This window comes from Octodon degus, unplaced genomic scaffold (assembly GCF_000260255.1).
Source record: "Octodon degus isolate 3935 unplaced genomic scaffold, OctDeg1.0 scaffold00023, whole genome shotgun sequence".
Lineage (NCBI taxonomy): Eukaryota > Metazoa > Chordata > Mammalia > Rodentia > Octodontidae > Octodon > Octodon degus.
The window spans coordinates 3752378-3765283 of NW_004524599.1; the positions used below are offsets into that span (position 1 = coordinate 3752378).

General features: G+C 45.9%; 1 pseudogene; it reads right to left on the reverse strand.

Annotated features, from left to right (window-relative positions):
- Window positions 1-11294: 11294 nt before the first annotated feature.
- On the reverse strand, window positions 11295-12175 carry LOC101560027 (annotated as a pseudogene).
- Between the last annotated feature and the right edge of the window lie 731 nt (window positions 12176-12906).

Consider the following 12906-nt stretch of genomic DNA (forward strand, 5'->3'; position numbering starts at 1 on the left):
CCCCGCACCTGGCTAGGCTGTTTTGGGTCACCTGATCCTTTCACATCGTTCCCCTTCAGAGTGTCAACAAGTGGCTGCGCAGTAGTCCCTCGCTATTTTTTGGTTCGATTTTTGTGAACTCCTTGTTTCACGGCTTTTCAAAAAATATTAATCTAAATTATTTATCGCCATTTTTTGCTATATCACAGGATTTTGCAGTACTGTACAGTAGACATATGTTAAAATTATGTAGCTTTAAGAGTTTAGAAAATGGGTAAGAACACTAGAAATGTTTTTTGAAAGTGTGGGAAAGGTTTAGAAGCGTATGGGAAGGGTTTCTAAAGTCTTAAATATATATAAATACCAAACTAGGGCTGGCCAAAGAGCTTGGTGGATTAAAGAGACTGCAAGCAGGCTCAGGGGCAGAGGGCTCATTCTCGGCCCTGCCCTGCCAGCCCCACCCTCGAGGTGCGCTGAGAGGCAATTGAGACTGGGCATGGTGGAAGGCGCCTGTCATCCCAGCTCTTGGGAAGCTGTAAGCAGGCGGATCACTTCGAGTCCTATCTAGTAGTGAGACCTTGAACACCCCGTAGACTCTTCCCTAAAATAAGCGTAACATCACTACTTCACTGGTTTTCATTTATCGCTGGAGTACCTGGAGCATGACCTGGAGCATGACTCCGCAGTAAGCCAGGAACCACTGTATTACGCGTGACTCCTCAGAGCCCCCTCTGTTTCTTTAAAAACACCTGACATTGCTGTTTGAAATTCAACTCTGGCTCCTACAGATGACTCATTCAAACTCCTAACCCCACACCCCTCAGGCCAGTACACTAAAGACACACTAACTAGGGTCCCGCATAGGGTATAAAATCTTCAAAGTTCAGGGCTGACCAGACAGTTCAGCGAGCTAAAGCGCCTGCTTAGGCAGATGCAGTGGCCAGGGACTATGCTGTGCCCTGCAGGCCCTGCCCCTGGGGTTTGCTGAGAGGGCGACTGAGCCTGGGCTTGGTGGCAAGTGCCTGTAATCCCAGCTCTTGGGAGGCTAAAAATGAGAATCACTATGAGTCTGATCTACATAGCGAGACCCTGTAGACCCTGTACTTAAAAAAAAAAAAAAAAAAAAAAAAAAAATCTTCGAAGTTCTGATCTGTTTAAACCTTTGATTACAGAGACAAGAAGTCTCCAGGGAAAACCTAAAGACACTTTTGACCCATTCTGAATTTTATGTTTAGTTTGCAAAGTAGCTGGGGACATGTTCTTTCTGATCAGTTGATTAGGGGAGCTCATCCATAACCTGGTAGTGTTCAGACTGATGTCTTGTTCCTTTATCAATATACTCCTTGTAGGATTACAAGTGGAGAGTGACACACTACAGCATGTCTCTTACCCTCCCTTCTTTCCTCCTCTAAGCCAAGTCAAGAGACTTCCAAGGGAACAGAAACAACAAATCCCAGAGGTTGATATGGAAATAAGAGAAGTTGCTTCTGTCTTTTGCTGCTTTGGCAGGAGCTTGGGGACCCAGCAAATGCTGCACTGTTATTCTGAGGTGACCAGTGTGGATGAGTGAATAAGAAATGAGATGCAGGGATGAAAGGTTGTCATTGTCATAGAGAGGCAGTTATCACGGCCAATTTCCTTCTGTTTCTGCCTCTGACTTTGACTAGTTGTTTGGTATTAATGTTGGGGCTCAGAAAACTACGCGTACAATATGCGCCCTGGGATTCAAAGCTGTGTGCACTGGGGAGCAGTGTGGCTGGAAGGGCTCTCCCTATGACCCCCAAAACCCAAAGATGGGGCCCCCACAGTGATATTCACAGTGACATTCCTCTTCCTGACATGTCCTTCACAAGGAAGATTAAATGCAAATCATAGGGGAGACTGAGAGTTAAACACCTAGAGCACAGAGAAACTTTGTTCCATGCTGCTCTTCATTTCTGGCCTCATTTGTTCTCCAAAAAATCCCTCTCTCCCTCTTTTAACTACTTATACCCCTTCTTCTGCCCTAGGGAAACATGGAAGCCTTGACCAGGCCCATCTCTGAGTTACATCCATTGCGTGGCTGCCGTTTGTATGTGCCCGAGTGATGCTTAATCTTGTCAACTTGATTGGACTAGAGAAATGCCTAGGAGCTTAATAAAGCACCCTTCTGGGTGTGTTTAAGGGTGTGAGCAGAAAGGACCAGCATATAGGCAGTGACCTGAGGGGGCGCACTGGTCCTGAACATGGGGCACACCATCCAGTGGAATGGGCTCCAGATGGCACCAAGGCAGAAGGAGAAGCTCATCAGAATAGACTCCCTCTCTCTTCTCTCTTGCTATGAGATGGGCAGTTTTCTTCCATTGTACCCTTGTCTGCCTCCACACAGGCTGCAAGCAATCAAGCCAAGCAAAGGTTGAAGCCTCTGAAACTATGGGCCAAAATATATCTTTCCTCTTTTAAGTTGTCATTCTCAAGTGTTTTGCTACAGGGACAAAAAAGCTAACAGATACAACATGTAGTACATTTCTGTGCTTTTCTGTTAGTATTCTATTATGTTTTCTCAGCCAAATGTGGTGGATAACTAACTGGTGGTCAACTTCTTATACCCAGAATTGAACTAGCATGGTGCTAGGTGTGGATGGCCCACCTGAGGACTGTTGACAGCAGTACAAAAGGCAGAATAGGAGAAGCTACTGAAATGTTAAGGATGCTGTTTGGAGAAGCTAGTTTGGTTGTTGTTGGAAGCTGCTAATTCTCTCAGGCTGTTCTGCTGGAGGAACTTGTCATGCTGGCTTTCCCAATGAACTTTGGGGGAGCTCTGGTCCTCATCTTGAGCATCGCTTCCTGGCTCTGGAGGGGAAGATGGTGCCCTGCTCAGCCTCATGGAGAAGCTTGTGGCACTGGACTTCCTGATGGGAACTTGGCTTTCCTCATCCCTGCGGGAGCTTGGAATCTCACTGTTCCTGAGAATGGCTGTGGTACTTTTGGGGGAGCTCTGGTGCTTACCTTGATTGTTGCTTCCTAGCTCCAGTTCAGATCCCTCAGCCTGCTAACACAGATCCTTCATCCTGCTGGCATAGACTTCCTAGCTTCTACCACTAACCTTTGGGCCTTTCTAGCATAGCTCCATGAAGCGGACCTGCATGAGACATTGTTTTGGGCTCTAAGCCTCCAGTTGGACTAGTGGGAGGCACTGTTATGAGCTCTGTATCTAGGTTTCTAGCTGGACTCATGCAGGATATTAGGATTTAGGCCCTCAGCTGGATTCTTTAGTATTTAGTGTGTGGATAGACTTCCTGCACTTGTTGTATATGATTCTTGGGTGATTCATTATGAAATATTATAAAATGTGTCCTTATTTTATTGTTCACCTTGCAAAAACCCCTAACCATGACACCAAAGCAATTAGGGAACCTTCAGTGGGAAAGTTTGGACCCCTCTTTATTGGGCAAGTTACTTAACTAAGTTGTAGATTCTTGGGTATTGTGACAACTGGTCCCTGGGCCATGTAATTGGAATGACCCCTTTGGACCAAGTGGGCACCTGGGGAATGGCCAGGGTTGCCATGGGAGTGACAGCAGCCCTGCTCAGAAGGCACATGGGGCCTCCCTTCAGTTGGCCGGGCTTTCCTGGCTGCGGATGAACTTGTTTCATGTGATCATTCCTGAACTGAGATAACGAGCTAATTCCAGGCAAGGTTATGAGATTCTTCAGGGCAAACCTGAACAAAGCCCACTTTACTGCCTATTTTATAGCCTGGGACTTTGAGTGGTTCCTGCAATTGGCAGTCCTGCTACGGGAAAGCCAAAGTGAACTTGTCATCCTGCAGTTTATTTTGCATTTAAACAGCTCTTTGTATTTTCAAGATGCTTAACAATCATTAGTTCATTCTTCCTCCTGCTAGGAGGAAGACTTGTTATTTATTTACTTTGGTAGACTTGGGGCCTCTCTAACCCACAGAGATCTGCCCAGCATGGTGCAGACCTGTTGGGAGTTGCGTCCCAGGTTTGTTCGCAGTCTGCTGTTTCCCACGTGTATGGGTGATAAGGTGAGATCAAAGGACTGGCAGGTTCCAGGGGAACAGTTCCAAAATAAATGTCTGCTAGTGCTGCCCTGGTCCCATTTTGGGCAAAGTTTTGGGGAAGATGTTCTTGTATAGACACTCAAATCTTAGGATTTGGAACTACCATAGGGACCCCAAGGGATTTAAGTCAGCAGGGTGAGCGCCTCTTGCTCAAGGTCACTGTGAGTCACTTTGGCCAGGGTTCAAATGTTGCTTAGGGGCAATAGCTGGGTGAGACTTCCCTCCTCTACTCTGATTTTCTCCCCTTTCTGTGGTGGTGCAGGAGCTGGAGCATAGGGCCTTGTGTGTGCTGAACAAGTGCTCTATACCCCTGCCTTTTTTATTATTTCATTTTGAGACAGAGCTCGCTAAGCTAGCTAAGCTGGGCTCCAATTTGTGATCCTCCTGCTTCAGCTTCCTGAGTACTTCAGGTCATGTTTGTGCACTACTTCACTTGCCTCCTCTCCTCTTTTCTTTTTTTTTTTTTAAATGTACTTTGTACAGTGTCTCAGTATGGAGATCAGACTTGTAGTGATCCTCCTGTTTTCAGCCGCCCAGCACTGGGATTACAGGCATGTGCCACCACTCCCAGACTGGGTCACCGGCTCAGCTTGCCTGGGGGTGGGAGTGGGGCTGGCATGGCACATGGTACCGGGGATCAAACTCTGGTCACTGTGCTTGTCTGAGCAGGTGCTTAGTCTGCTGAGCTATCTTGCCGGCCATCTTCTCTCCTCTTTTATACAGAATCCATATTATAAGATTTCATTCTTTGATACCTGGCACCAGAGATGATCCACCCACTGCTCTGCAAGTATTCTCCTTCCTTTTCTTCATGTCTGTACTTCTACTGTTTCCCCATTTTAGATCCTTATTCAAGAAAATCAATTTCTATGAGATTCAAAACCCAGACACTGGAATATACAAGTTGCGGAAGATGAAGGAAGGAGGTGATCTAGGACCTGGATCTGAGGACCCCCCCAGGACGGGGGGAGCTGGAGCCCACAGGCAAAGTGAAGAGACAACCAGAGCAAGGAGGTGGCAAACTGCACTTTTCCCCTAACTCCAGGCTCACTGACAGAGAAGGCTGGAATGTACCGAGATTCAGGGAAGGCAGGTGATTCCAGAGACCTCCATGGAGAAATGCACGGTGGCCAGGATGCTGTGAACCACAGGAGCTGGTGAGTGACTCCAACTTGCCTCCCCTGGAGGGGGATCTTAGCCAGACATCATTTTAGCGAGGGGTTGACCAAACCCAGGACTTAGAACAGCTGTGTGTTGGCCTGTTTCAGGGTTCCCCTTGGCTGGGTGAGGCCCAATCTTGGGGAACATCCAGCATCCGAAGTCAGGCTGACAATAGACCCTATTCAAGTCCAGTGCTAGATGCTGCCCTCCAAGCCTCCCTTGTGTCAGGGATTCAATCTCTACTTAATATACCACAATCCATCATCTGCCAGGAGCACACAGCTCACAGGGTAATTTGTAGGGCCTGTCTTCCATGCTCGACCACCACAGATGCTTGAAGCATCTTTCTGTCTGTCTTGACTACTATTCAATTTTGCGGAGTAGTTAAATTTCCTTTTGTTATCTTTCTTTAGTACCAGGGATTGAACTCAGCACTTTTCCTCACACATGGACAAGTGCTCTACCGCTGAGCTTCTTTTCTTTTCTTTTCTTTTGAGACAGGGCCTCACTATGTTGTCTCTGCTGACTTTGAACCTGCAGTTCTCCTGTCTCAGCCTCCTGAGTAGCTGGCGTTACAGTCATGTGACCCCATGCCTGGCTATTTCTACCTTTTAATGTCCTCATTCTTTGGCACACTGAAGAACTGTGACTCTAGGTAAAACTTTGGTATAGGAATTGCTAGTGGGGAAAAGTAGAGAAGAGGGGTAGTAGAAGTAGAATCGGAGAAGGATTTTTTATTCAGACACAGGTATCATTGGCTTACTCATTCTCCTGTCCTGTCTCTTACCCAAAGAGACCCAGTTTAGGGACTTTCTGCTCACATTTTAGTAGTGGGTATAACAGCTCGGTGCAGAGATGAGCTGAAATTTCCTCTCTGCCCTCTGAGATATCTTTGAGATGAACTGATAACAGATTAACAAAAGAAAATGCACTCGCTTTTAACTTGAGCAGATGCACAAGAATTGTACAAAATGTGAAGCTCAAGGGAAGAGTCAGATTGTTGAAGCCTAAATACTTTATATCATAGCGGAAGGGAACTGGAGGTGAGGAATTTTGGAGTGGTTGTAAATGATAGGGCAAATGAGTGGGCCGAGGGATGGATAGAGGCCTGGGACAAACTTCTTCAGGGCCCTGCAGGAAGTGGGAAGTAGTGACAAGTCATGGAAGGCTCAGGAGGGGTGGGCAGTGGGGTGATGGCTGTTTCTCTAGCAATTTCTTCTGGAGCACCCTCGCTAGGAGAGATGAGGTCCGGGTGTGGTGAGGACTCAGTCTCTGTTCTAGCCCTTAATCTTCTCTGGTTATTTGATGAGATTCCTAGGGAAGGGCTTTTAGAAGAAGGCACTGCATTTCCTTTGGAAGTTTTCTCTGCTAGTAGGAAGGTTGGAAGGACCTTGATTCTGAAGCAGCTTCTAGGGCCTCCCAATTTCCTTTAATTCAAAGTGCTCAGCATTTCAAACCATCCCCTTTGGGCTATTGTTTCCTGAGCCCTAACATCAATGGGCATTTCTACCACAACAGTCTGCTTCTGGCTGGGGAGGGAGACACTGCCCAGTTCCAACTGGTCTGTTACTGCCTGGGACGTGCATGTGAAGGGCTTTGGCTACTTCTTCAGGCCAGGAGTGGGTCTTCCCTTTGTGACTGCTGGGTCCCAAAGGAGCCTTGATAGGGTGCTACTGTCTATTTTCTGATTGATGATCCCATTTTCTGGAGGTTACCAGTTAGAATGAGCAGAGTTGATCAATACCTTTTACTTGGAGGATCAGGTTCCTTGCATTGTTGTTTTGGTCTCATAAATTTACTTTTCTCTCTGAAGAGTAGTTTCCTCTAAACTACTTGATGCTGGGGGATTGAACCGCGGTCCCTGGGCTTTGCTAAGCTTGTTCTAAGTAGGTGCTTTAGACCACTGAGCCATCTCACTAGCCCTTAAAGGAATAAGGTTTTTTTTTTTTTTTTGCTCCGAATGCCCTCAGGGGTGGTTTGGCTGGCTGGAGTGTTGTGGGGATCGAACTCCAGCAACCTTAGGCTGACAGCTTTGTGGAAGCAGCCACTTAAACAACTGAGCTAAGGCCAGGCCCCCTCTCTAAACTACTTGAGAGCAAATTCCAACGACAGCAGTGGGCTTGTGGAGGGTGACGTTTCAATGAGGGGAGGTAGCAAGAGAGGTTCCAGAGATGAGTGTAACTCTGCCTTTTGGAAAAGCACAGGAATGCAGTCACCTCTTTCCTGTAAAGGGAGTGATTGTGAGGTTGACGTTGCTATAAAACCTGGTATTTCTTTGAAGTTGGAAAAGATTTGAGAATGTAAAAATTTCAATGTACAAATTTTTAAGTTCCTTAAACTAAGGTTAAAGATAACTTTCAGGGGCTGGGGAGATAGCTCAGTGGTCTAAGCACCTGCCTGGCAAGCATAAGGACCTGAGTTTGATCTCAAGTACTGCATGCTGTGCCAGTCCTGGAACCCCAGGCGCACTGAGCCAGCCATTGAAACCAGACATGGTGGCACACACCTGTAATTCTAGCACTGGGAAGGTTGAGACAGGAGGATCACTGTGAGTCTGAACTGTGTAGTGAGACTCTGTGCAAAATAAATAAATTAGTTAAAAAATATAACTTCCAGGTAAACAAAAATGAATCTAAGAAAGATGGAAGGCATTGAAAAGTGATAAGCATTTAATAAACTGCTACTATGAGTCTAGGACTAAGAATATTGCGATGGACAAAACAGAACTTGTGACTTCAAGTTCTCTAGTAAGTCATGGTAGAGTGTGATGAAAATCACAACAGAAATATGAACAAATAGCCTTATCTGGAGTGGGACAGGCTATACAAAGTTGTGTGGGCAGGGGGTAGATACTAAGTTCTACACGGGCCTTAAAGGATAAGTGGAAAGTTGGGTGAAGGAAGATGTTATGAGCATGAGAATCATACGTGGTGTTTAGGGATCTCTGAGGCTACGCTTTACAATGGCAAGGGGTTGGGGATTAGAACAGAGCCACCCTAAGAGTTCCAGACTTGTTCCCCGGGGCATAGCTTCCCCTTGCCTTGATTCCATCCATACTGTCTTATGGATGTCAATACTGTGTTTAAAAAACATAAAATAGTTCTAGGCTTGTGTCTTTTAGGTGAAGAAGAACTAATGAAAGATTTAAGCAGCAATCACAATTGCTTTGTCTTAGCTTACATAACATCTGCATGCCAAGGCTGCAAATAGAACTCATTTACAGCTTTTCTCTAGTAAGTCCTTATTCTGATATATGTGGTGATGCTTCTGACTGTAATTGCATGTATGTGCAATTATATATGCTGTGTAGATGATTGCCTAGATCCATATTACTTTATTATTCGTGGACTCACAGAGGACTTTGGGACTTACCTCACCTTTGCTGGGGCCACTGACTGCTTCTTAGCATCGTATAAAAATGAAGTTAATTACAGAATTCATAGGACTTAACATGGCATTTAGGGAGCAAAGGAAGAGAGTTTTTGTTTGAGACGGGGTCTCCCTATGTAGTGCTGGCTGCCCTTGAGCTCAGGGTGATCCTCCTGCTGCAGCCCCCTTAGTGCTGGGATTACAGGTATGCACCACCATGCCCAGCAGGAAGAGAGATGGGAAACCATATTTACTGTATTACTAGTGAGTATAGCTGATGGCAAACCTGAGTGTGCTATACAACTAAGAGGGTGGCTCATACATTTTTTAGAATCTCTGAAATTATAAAAAATCATATATATTTTCTTCAAGGTCTTTAAAACAGGATGCTCAAGAAATAGGGCACTGCTGAGAAACTGTGTCCTGCTGGTGGCTCTTAGTCTGGGGTGGCTGCAGATAGAGTGGCTGTATTCCATATCTGATCTTGGGCGAATTGTTTCACCTTCAGAGCTCTGCTTTGCCTGCCTGTAAAGTGGAGACAAGAACCGGCAGGATTAAACACTGTGTATCCTTGAGGTAGTGTTGATAGGAATCACGAGTGTGAGATCTGGGTTCCGATGCTGCTCTACCAAAGTGGAGTTTTATTTGGAAACAGGGTCATCATAGATATATTAAATAAATTAAAGTGATATGTCACCATATTCTATATATTTTTTTAAACTAACAGAATACAAGCATTAGCAGGGATAGCAAAGAATTGGAACCCTTACTCATCTTGCTGTTAAGAATATAAGATGGTGAAATTGCTGTGGAAAACACTATGGGAATTTCTAAAAATTTAAACATAGAATTATCAAATGACTCAACAACTCTACTCTTAAATATACGCCTCCAAATTGAAAGCAAGTGTTTGTATGCCGGTGTGCATAGCAACAGAAAATTCTTCACAATAGCCAAAGGTGGCTGGGCATGGTGGTGCACGCTTGTCATCTCAGCACTCTGGAGGCTGAGGCAGCCGTATCATTGTGAGTTCATTTCTGGCCTGGACTGAGCTACATAGCGAGTTCAAGGCCAACCTGAACTAACCCTGTATTAAAAAACAAAAAAGCATAATTTTACTTTTTTGGTGGATGAGTCGATACATAAAGTGCCTATATCCAGACAGACAGTACTATTCTACAATAATGGAATAGGTGATTTGCTTCTGCATGCTATCACCTGCCTCTGGCTAGAACTTGGAAACCTTATGCTAAGTGACAAAAGCTTGACACAAAAGCACAAGGATTATGTGATCCTACTTATGTGAGGTACTTAGAATGAGCAAATAGGGCCAGGGAGATAGCTCAGTAGAATGAATGTTTGCCTGACGAGCACAGGGTCCTGAGTTCAATCCCCAGTACCGGGGGGGGGATGGGCAATAGAGGGCAGTTATTGCTTAATGGGTACAGGGTTTCTGTTTGGGGTGATGAAAGGGTTTTAGGAATGGACAGTGGCGACAGTGGTGCGGTACCTTGTAAGTGTTACCAATGCCACCAAACTGTATGCTTACAGTGGTCAGAGTGGCAAGTGTTGTATTTGTATCTTACTACCATAAAAAAAAATGAGGTTGGGCCAGGGAGAGAGCTCGGTGGTTTAAGTGCCTGCCTGGCAAACCCAAGGACCTGGGTTTGATTCCCAGTACCACATGCCATGCCAGTCCTGTGCTGGGCTGGCCACCGAAACTGGGTGTGGTAGAGCATACCTGTAATCCCAGCTCTGGGGAGACTGAGACAGGAGGATCACTATGAATCTGAGCTGCTCAGTGAGATCCTGTACCAAATAAATAAAAACATTGAAAAACAAAACAAAACAAAATTATGGTCATGCTGGATTAGGGTTGGTCTTAACTTCAATCAGTAATGTTCTTATAATAGAGACGCAGAGACACAGAGATGGGATTGATGATCCACCAACTGAGGGATCCCATTTGTAGCAAATGCCAGAGAGAAGGCATGACACACATCTGACCCCAGAGCCCCTAACAGTAGCCCTTCGTACCACCCAGCTACATTTTGTTCTAGCCCCCAGGTCAATGAGAAAATAAATTTCTGATGTATAAAGTCATTCAGTTTATAGTGAGATACATCAACTCTCTGAAACAAACACATAGGACCTAGGTTTATTTTTCTCTTTTTTCCTTATTTCATTTTGTTTTGAGACAGGTTCTCACTATGTAATGCAGGCTGGCCTTGAACTCATGGCGATCTTCCTGCTTCAGCTTCCTGAGTGTTGGGATTACAGGCCTACAGTAGCATGCCTGGCTTTAGGACCTAGGTTTAAATCCTAGCTCTGTCATTTATTTATTTATTTATTTATTTTTTAAATTTTTATTTATTTATTTGTGTGTGTGTGTGTGTGTGTGTGTGTGTGGCCAGCTCAGCCCACCAGGGGGCGGGGCTGGCTGGCATGTGGTGCTGGGGGATTGAACCGTGGTCCCTGTGCTTTGCTAAGCTTGTTCTAAGTAGGTGCTTTAGACCACTGAGTCATCTCACCAGCCCCCTGTCATTTATTTTTATGAATGTAGGTAAGTGTCAACTCTGAGGCCCAGTTTCCTCATCAGTATAGTGTATTTAATGATCCTTGCCTGGAAGCTCTAGTGAGCTACAGCAATAAATTTATTTTTATTTTTTATTTTTATTTTTTCCAGACTTAATTCATTTTATTTTTGTGTAAAAACCCTTTATGTTGTAGCTACCGCTGGAGCTTGAGTCCTCTGGACAGAGACTCTGGTGTGGGTTTTCACAAGATGGTCGGTGAATTCCTGATAGGGAGACTTGGTTAACACAGTCTCTTTCCAGAGGTCAGGGGTCAGACAGCTGTAGGACTTGGAGATGGCATCAAAGGTGGCCTTAGCAAAGTTGCCCAAAGTAGCAGTGCAGCCCCTAGCAGAGGTGTAGCAGTCATCAATAGGAGCCACCAACAGCAGCTTCTTGGGCACAGGGGCTGAGACAGTGCCAGTGCCTCTGGGGGCAGGGATCAGACGCACCAACACAGAGCCACAGCGGCCTGCCACCTTGCAAGGAACAGTGTGGGACTTGCCGATCTTGTTTCCCCAGTAGCCTCTCCTGACAGGGACAATGGAGAGCTTGGCCAGGATAACGGCCTCACGAATGGCAGTGGCTACTTCCTTGGAACACTTTACACCCAGGTCAACATGACCGTTGTAGTCCCCAATGGCGACAAATGCCTTGAACCTGGTCCGCTGGCCAGCACGAGTCTGCTTCTGCACAGGCACGATCTTCAGAACTTCATCCTTGAGAGATGTGCCCAGGAAAAAGTCAATAATCTCGGACTCCCTGATGGGTAAGGAAAAAAGGTAAATTTTCTCCAGGGACTTGATCTTCATGTCTTTGACCAGACGGCCCAGCTTGGTGACCGGAATCCACTCTTTGTCCCCGGCCTTACCGCTGCAAGCCCCGCGGCCTCAGCCCGGTTCCCGGCCTCTGCCACGCCCTCGACCTCGAAGGCCACTGCCAAAGCCTCCGCGGAAGCGCCGCGGCCTCCCATCCCCGGGCTCCCGGGGCCTCCGGCCCCTTCCGCTGCACCGGCGTCATCCGCCATTTGGTGTTTCCCCGAAAAAGAAGCTACAGCAATAAATTTAAACAGAGCTTAGTATGTGTAATTGTTTAGTGCATACAAGTTATTAAAAGAGTCGTGATAATAGTGAGTACCATGAGGAAAAAAATGAGAGCTTACTGGCTAGCTGCTGGCTCCTCAAGAACTCTAGATTTGTTTGAAAAGCTGATGGATTCACTTCAAAGAAAATTCACTTTCCCATTCTCATCACAGGAAAAAAAAAATGTCTGGGAAATGTGTGTTATTTGAGCTGGCATTATTGAAATAGCTATGAAAGTTGGATGGTTTCTTAGGCTCTGAGAGGCTGGAGAAATGGGCAGGCTCATCTTCCCTCTAACAACCTTCCCTTCTCTGATACAGTGACCCACACGCCTGCCAGGCTGTCACCCAAGGGAAGGTCACGTTCTCACAGGTGAGCTCTTCCTGCTGAGTGGCCTGGGATAGTCTCTTAGCTACACAGTGTGGGATGATGGTCCGGGCATGCGGCACAAGTGACAGATTCTGCAGCAAGGATCAGGGAAGCAAGAATGGTTTGCTGTTAAGACTCATCATTTGGTGATAAATGGGAGAAAGTTTTGATTTCAAAAGGCACTCCAACACTTGACTGTAAGAGATTTACATCCAAGGGCAAGTGAGAGGCATTGGGAATGGGTTGGGTGGACGTGGAAAGAGATCAACTATCATCTCCCCAGCATCCTTAGCGTGAACATGCTCAC